The sequence below is a fragment of the Parus major genome, chromosome 2 (assembly GCF_001522545.3).
Source record: "Parus major isolate Abel chromosome 2, Parus_major1.1, whole genome shotgun sequence".
Classification (NCBI taxonomy): Eukaryota; Metazoa; Chordata; class Aves; order Passeriformes; family Paridae; genus Parus; species Parus major.
In genome coordinates this window covers 1,348,518-1,356,958 of record NC_031769.1, presented here as the reverse complement: position 1 = coordinate 1,356,958, position 8,441 = coordinate 1,348,518, and positions in this window count along the sequence as shown.

Here is an 8,441-nt window from a genome sequence, read left to right as displayed (position 1 = left end):
GGAACACCTGGAGCAGCACTTAATTAAGCAAAGTGGGATTTAATTGGGCAGGATTAAATACTCTGGGCTCTGTGGGTCTGCTTTGCTCAGAGCTGGGATAAAATCCTGCATTTCCCACCCTCTTGGGAGAAAAAATTTGAGGGAGGTACGAAACAAAGAGGACTTTGATGCTTGATTTTCCCCGTGTGGATAACTGGGATTAAAATTCATTGGGAAGGAGGGGGTGCTAAAAGCTGGGCTGGGCTGGAATTCCACCCCAGTTCCTCCTGGTTTATACTGGGGTGGGGGGTGGCTCGGAGAAGCTGCAAAAAAACCCTGTTAAATTCAAGATATGGAGTGGGGGGAAATTGATTGAAATAGGGAATTGAATCCTGGTTGTTTCTCCTGGGAAGTTCAAGCACCACTTCGGCATTACGGAAATCCCGAGTTGGGAAAGAAAGATTTGATGTCAGGTTTAAAAATTCACATCAGATATCAAGACTTGGGTGTCGTTCTAGAGATAAAACCGAGATTTAACCTACAGAACCATGGAATCCAGGGATGGTTGGGGTTGGAAAGGACATTCTGGAATATTCCTTACGGATCCAAGCCTCTACTTGGGCCGGGACACCTTCCCCTTCAATGATGGGGAAGAGAATTAGCACAATTAATATGGATATTAATTATATCCATATATAATATCCACAATAGATACCCATATATATATCCACAACTAATTAGGTGGATGTAATTAACAATTCTGATTGATTGATTGATATTGATTGATTTAAACAGCAGCCCAAGGGCAGAGAATCAGGAATTAACCGAGCTGGAGGGTCCCTGACAACGCTAAAGGCACAAATATTTCCAAGGATAATTTCCTTGATTATCCAGATCCTAAAACTGCTGGAAAAGATCCACAAATTCCTCTTTTCCAGGCTGTCATTCCCAGTTTTTTGTCTCTGTGGTTGTGTGGATATTTGAGTGTTCGTTGTTCATTAAAGTAAGGAGTAAGTGCTAAATAGAATTATTGGAATGGTGATAAATAAAAATGAAAATAAAAATAAAAATAAAAATAAAATTAAAATTAAAATTAAAAATTGAAAATAGAAATAGAAATAGAAATAAGAAATAGAAATAGAAATAGAAATAGAAATAGAAATAAGAATAGAAATAGAAATAGAAAGAGAAATAGAAATAAAAATAAAAAATAAAAATTTAAAAAATAGAAAAATAAAAATATAAAAAATAAAAATAAAAAATAAAAATTTAAAAAATAAAAAATAAAAATAAAAATAAAAATAAAAAATAAAAATATAAAATAAAAATAAAAATAAAAATAAAAATAAAGATAAAATAAAATTGAAAAATTAAAAATTAAAAATTAAAAAAATAAAATTAATAAAATAAAATAATAAATAAAAAATAACAATACAATTATTTTAAACCTCAGAGCCCCTTCCAGGGCCCAAAGGGGCTCCAGGAGAGCTGGAGAAGGACTGGGGACAGGGGATGGAGGGACAGGACACAGGGAATGGCTCCCACTAGAAAAATGGAGATTTAGATGGAATTTTGGGATGGAATTCCTGGCTGGGAGGGTCGGGAAGGGCTGGGATGGAATTCCCAGAGAAGCCCCTGGATCCCTGGAAGTGCCCAAGGCCGGGCTGGATGGGTTTGGAGCAGCCTGGGATGGTGGGAGTTCCCTGCCCATGGAACCGGATGAGCTTTAAGGTCCCTTCCAATCCAAAAATCCATGATTTCATTATCCCAAATCCTTCACAGGCACCTGAAATATTCCCAAAGGAATGTGCCCCTGCAGCCAGGTGGTATTTCCTTATCTTCAGCACCAAAACCTGTCCCAAACCGGGAATGTGACATTAAAATAACGTCAATCCGCAGGATGTTGGATCTCCCAAACATCCCAAAGCTCCCGTCTGATCCTTGTTTTTTGCGCTTCCCAACTGGATCCGAGTGCTGGATTACTCTGGGATGGAACTCGGATCCATCCAGCCACATCCTTCTGTTCAATGAAGGATCCTCAGAACTTCGGATGGACCAATCCAGCCCTTGACTGCTGGAGAAGTTTGGGAATGTTGTTTAGGAATGTTTTGGCTTGGCTATTTTGGGAAAGGCGGATGTGTGGGAGCAGAACGTCTTCTCTGGAATGTAAAGATCCCGATGGAGTTTTTCCTCACAGGTTTTCCCAGATGAGTTTCTGAGCACAGTTGGAAGTACAAGAATTCCCACTTTTCCTGCCGCTCAGGGATTCCAGGCATTTTCCACATCAACCATCCCCGTCCAGGCCCTTCCTCTGCCAAATCCAGAATTCCTTGAAATTCCATCTCCTGTGTCTTGGATTGAGATTTCCCTTTTCCTGTGGCTTTCTTGGTCAGTTCTGGCTTGTTTTTCAGTTTCTTGTGGTTCCACTTTCCTTGGATTAAACTCAACATGGGTTGAACATCAAAGGAATTCCCTTCTCTTTCCCAAATCAGTTTTGGAACCTCAATACAGCACAAAAAGCCGACAGAATCCACCTGGAGGTTGGGTCGGTGCTGTCCTGGAAGGTGGAAAATCAGGGAAAACACATCCAGGAGAGTTCAGATCATTTGGTTTTAAGGGAATTCTGTTCCATTTGAATTCCCAGCACTGGGCTCTGTCCGTGCTGGGAAGTGCTGAGAGGAAATCCATCAGAACCTCTTGGAATTGTGAGCGAATCCTGAAATTCTCCTGCTGGGATGAGCTATAGCTTTAAAGCCCTGACTTCCCACTCATGTGGGAAAATCCAGAGGAAATCCAAATTCCCAGAAACGTCTGTTATCCAAGGATAAACCATGGGAATTCATTCCTGCAAGATTTTTGTCCCCAGAGTCCAGGAAGAGGGAGAAAAATCAACGTTCTCCACCTTTGAATTCCACAAATCCTCAGATTATCCCTCTCCCTTTTCCTTCCCTGCAGAATTCCCACGGCTGGAGAGGCGGCAGACGACCTGGGAATCTCCCAAAAGCCGCTGATCCCTCAGCTGGAATTTCACCATTCCAAAGCTCCTCCTCTCCAACCCCCTCACTCAGCTCCCGAGCAGCCGCGAGAGCTTTTATTTTCTTGTGGTCAACCGCTCTTCCCTGAAAATTCCCAGGAGGAAGGATTGGATTTCCTCCTCCAGGCTTTGAACTCCTGGATTCGCGTTTTCCTTCTCGGCTCCAGCCCTTCCTGGCAGAAGGAATTTGTCCCGCAGCCTTTGGGGAAACCTTGGGATAACAAAAAGGAGGGAAATCTGACAGCTCTTAAGAGGCTGATTCCAGTTTCCCTCATCCCAACAGCTCCCGGGTTTTGCCAAATTCCCGGCTAAATCCCGACTCAGGATGAGCTTCCTGAGGATCCTTCCCTATGGAAAAGGCAAAACAGCTTTAATTAAAGCTTTTAATTAAAATTTAAACGCCTCTTCCTGTAACACTCCCATTCCTCGATTTTTCTTGTATTTTTAGAGACCTAAAAGCCCCCAAATTCCTCTCCCATCCTGGATTTTCCATGGATTCCTGGGCTGCTAAAAAATGGTCAAATTCTGACAGGAAAATTGATGAAACCGGAAGTTTTCCCCAACCAAAAGGAAGTTTCACCACCAGCTCTATTCCAATATTAGGATTATTTTCTCTGCATGTGGATTTTATGGAAATCTGATGGAAAACTATTCACTGGATCCGGCCATCCCTCGTTCCTTATCCCACAGAAAAATCGGGAGCGACTGGAATCACCTTCAGGATTTTGAGGGTGCGGGGGGATAAACAAGATCAGAAGAATTTGTCGTGATGGGGAATGGATTGAAAATGCCAGAGGGCAGAGAGAAATGGGAATTTTGGGATGGAATTCCTGGCTGGGATGGAATTCCCAGAGAAGCTGTGGCTTCCCCCGAATCCCTGGAAGTGTCCAAGGCCATGCTGGATCACCCTGGGATAGTGGGGAGGTGTCCCAGCCCATGGAATTCCATGATCCCTAAATCCCTTCCAACCCAACCCATCCTGGGATTCTGGCTCAGAAATCGCCTGCCCTCCAAATCAATCAAGATTTCTTTGCTTATTCCCAGATTTTTAGGTTTTGTGTGGAAAACCAACTTCCCCACACCCCCATCCCTGAATTTTTATCCATTCACCAACCCCACATCTACCTCCAGCAGCTCCAAGAGAACCCAAGGAACAACTGGGAAAAAAAAAAAAGGGGAAAAATGAGCGGTTTGTCTGGAAATTTACAGGGCACAAAGCCCCGGCAGCCGACGGAATTCGAGCGGCTTTAACTCCACCCTGGGACTCGTGAGGAGAAACCAGAGACAAAACAGCGCCGGGAAATAAGAAAGGAACTTTTCTACCTGCACATTCCACGATCTCCAGCCATTCCCGTTTCTTCCAAAGCCTCCAGGTGTGTTTTATAAGGCTGGGGATGGATTTGGAGCCTCAGGTCGGGAGTTGAGTTTTCCTGGCTGATGGGATTTGCTGATGGGATTTCCTGAGGGGAATCCTCATTAAATGATCCGGGAATGCCACATGTGGAGCTTTACAGCTCCTGGAGGGAATTCCAGCCGGGAAGGAGGATTGTTCCATGCTGGAATGACAAATCTGACGCCTTGTAGGGCCTTGGGAAGTCCAACCCGAGCCCGTGATAATTAACACCGTGAATAATTAATGCAGCGCTGCCGCGGGGGTTTGTGATCCCACTCAAGCTGTCAATCCGTGCTCCGAGGCTGGAAATCTCCTGGAAATGGAAGGATTTTGAAGGTTTCACACCCAGGATTCCTTTTCCAGGACAGGAATTTGGTCTGGAAGAGCCGTGAGGAGAATTTGTGTCGTTTAAGTTACGCATCCCACAGAATCATCCGGAGCTCCCGCAGTATCCAAGGGATATCCCAAAGGGAATTCCATCCCAGCCAGCCTCGGGATTTCAGGGATTGAGGGATGACATCAAACAAAGGATATCCCAAAATTCCTGTTTGCTGCTCCGAGGTGAATGAAGGATCAAACGTTGGGGGTTTTGTTGCAGATATCCCAAATTTTTTTAGGAATTCTTTGTGCCAAATTTCTTTTAGCCGACAAATCACCCCACCCCAACCCTCCAGATGCAGCAGCTGGATTTTATTCTTAAATTAAAGATAATTGAGGGCATCCTAAGGAAATCCAGGGAATAATTCCATGACCAATTATGATTTTTTATAACTGAGCCCCCTGAATTCAAAGCCAACATTGGAATTCCCGGTTTTCCCGCCTGCTTGGAAGGAATTCCTGATTTTTTTTTTTGTGAGGGGGGGGAGGAGCTAGAATGGATTTCCAAAAAAAGCTGTGGCTGCCTCTGGATCCCTGGAATGTCCAAGGCCCTCTTGGATGAGGTTTGGAATGAAATGATCCCTAAATCTCTTCCAACCCAAACAATCCCAGGATTTCTGATTTTATGACATTTACATTTTTCCTCATAAAAAATTGTTATAAAAAGAAGAAGTGGTATTAGCTTCATTAATTTGAATTAGCAATAAAATTGATAGTTCAGTTTATTTATTTTTAAATTTATTATTATATATTATTAATATTATTTATATGTTTAGTTTAATTAAATTAATTTTATTAGTTTGATACACTAATTTATCAAATTAATAGAATTAATAGCATATAAATTAATATTTTATTAGTAATTTTTAATGAAAAGGATTCCAGTCATCCTTTTCCTCCGAGCTGGACTTCTGAGTACAATTAAAAATCGAGGCAAAATTTTTTTAAATTTTTTTTTTTTTTTAAGAATTAAAATTTTTAAAATTTAAATTAAAATTTTTAAAATTTAAAAAAAATTAAAATTAAAAAAAAATTAAAAAATAAAATTAAAAAATAAAATTAAAAAAATTAAAAGTAAAAAAAATTAAATGAAAAAAATTTAAATTTAAAAAAAATAAAATAATTAATTTTGTTTTACAAATGCAAACTCCTGAAAAACAATGAGGGAAAGTGAGGCAAAGTTTTGGAATTTCCCTGGGCCATTTAAATGGCTTTGTTACATTAATTAATTAATTAATTAATTAATCTCTGCACGGGGGATTAATTAATACCCCATTAATTAATGGGGTTCCTGAGGGATTTAAATCTTGGCTGTGGCTCTTGGGGCAGGGCTGGGGAATGGTTGGACTCAGTGATCCTAAAGATCTTTTCTGACCTAAACAATTCCATGATTCTTCCTTCTCTCCACAGCCAGAACTTGTCCCTCGTGAACTGCAAGGATCCAGGTGGATCTGCTTGAACCGGTTTCTAATTCTACCTTTGAAAGCAAAGCTGCTTCGCCCGCGTATTTTTATTTTCCTAATCCAGGGAATGCATTTATTCCTTGGAATGAAAATGTTTAGGCACAAAAAAAAAAGAAAGGTTTATTTCCATAACTTTTTCCAACTTTCCAGTAGGAAAATTGAAACCCCCCCCCCAAAAAAACCCCCTCAATCGCTCTTTTAATTTGCTTTTTTCTTTTAATTTTTTTAATTAAAAGCAGCAATTTTGGTGTTGTTTCCAATAATTACGAGGTTTTGTTCCCTAAAATGAAGGAATAAATAAGTTGGAATTTGATTTTTTGGGAATTCAAACATCCCACATTTGGCACAATCCAGATTTTCTTTGTTGACCACTCATCATTTCCTTGAGGTGCAGATAGAGCCGATGGGGGCAGCTCGATGCCAGCCAAACCCAGAAAAATCAGAGGGTGCTGAGGAAATTCCTGGTCTCCAGAAAATTCCAGGGTTTGGATGAGAACTGAACAGGGGGAAAAATCCTCGGGAAAACATCCTCCATTGCCTGTTGGAATGTGGAATGATCCTGATTCCCACTGCCTGACTCCGGTCGTGGTTCGTGTTCAATATTCCAACAGTTTCCATGATTTTCATCTTCGGAATTTTGGTGGAGCAATGACGTCACAACCCGGCTTTCGATCTCCATGGAATGCTGGAATGGTTGGGATGGGAACAGACCTTAAGGATCATCCAGCTGGCCACGGGCAGGGACCTTTCCATGGAGATCAGGTTGCTCCAAGCCCATCTAACCTCTTCTCAGCACTGTTCTACCAACCCACAAACAGAATTCAACTCATTATCCATCGGAAAACCCATCTGTCAGTGCAAGGATTATAATTCCCCTCTTCAAGCTGAGTTCTCCCTAAAACTGTTGGATTCAGGGCAGGAACATTAAAAAACTCCGATCTCCTGTGGATTTCTTCCAGCTTGGAGAAGAGAAGCTTTGGGGTGACCTCAGTGTGTTTTTCCAAGAGGTGAAGGAGGTGACAGGAAAGACGGAGAGGGAATATTTCCAAGGGATGGAGGGAAAGGACAAAGGGGAATGGATTCAAACTGACAGAGAGGATGTTTAGGTGGGATTTTGGGATGGAATTCCTGGCTGGGAGGGTGATGAGGTGCTGGGATGGAATTCCTGGAGAAGCTGTGGCTGCCCCTGGATCCCTGGAATTGTCCAAGGCCAGTCTGGAGCAGCCTGGGACAGTGAGAGGTGTCCCTGCCATGGCAGGGGTAGGATGGGATGGATTTTAAGGTCCCTTCCAACTCCAACCATTCCAGGATTTTGGGATTCTAGGATAAATTGAGCTGAAAGAAGTTGATTTAGATGGGATTTGGGATGGAATTCCTGTCTGGGAGGGTGGGAATGAACAGGGATGGAATTCCCAGAGAATTCCCTGGATCCCTGGAAGTGTCTGAGGCCAGGCTGGATCACCCTGGGACAGTGGGAGGTGTCTCAGCTCAAGGTGGGAATGGGTGGGATTAAAAGCCTCTTCCAACCCAAAGTATTCCAGGATTCCCTGAGCAGATTAAAATCTCCTCTGGCTGCCCCTCACATTCTCACCTGATAAAACCTCAAATATCGTGGACCTGGGACAGAATCCCAGAATTCCCCTTTCCCCTAATGTATCCACAAGGAATTTTAAGGAAGGAACAGTCACGCTGCTCGCACTCACCAAACGATGGATCCGAGCAGGAGCCAGATCTTTTCCATCCTCACCCAAAAGTCTGGATGGCTGAAGCGATTTCAGCGAATTGTTTGTGCCAAGGAATGTTCCTCACACTCAGCTCCAACTCAGTCCTGGGAAACTGAGAACAATCCATGGCTTCCCTCTCAGTCAACAGCCACCTCCACAAAGCATTCCTGGAAAATCTTTGGGAATTTGTTGCTCCTGCCTCCAGGGGATTCAAAGGAAACAATGGATTTGATCGGGATGTAATTTAATTTCATTAATTTAATTAAAGGGTGGGGCTTTCTGCCTGCTCTGTTCAGCTGATTAAAGCAGGCTGGAATTTTGGGAAGAGGAGCCAGCTCAGGTGTGAGCGTGTGATGCCGACGTTGGAATGGGATGAGGAAAACATCCCCTTTCCTGGCGGGATATTGCTGCCGAACATTTCTGGTCACAGTAGCTCTGAAAGCCAAACAAGGCCTGAAAAATGCAATAAA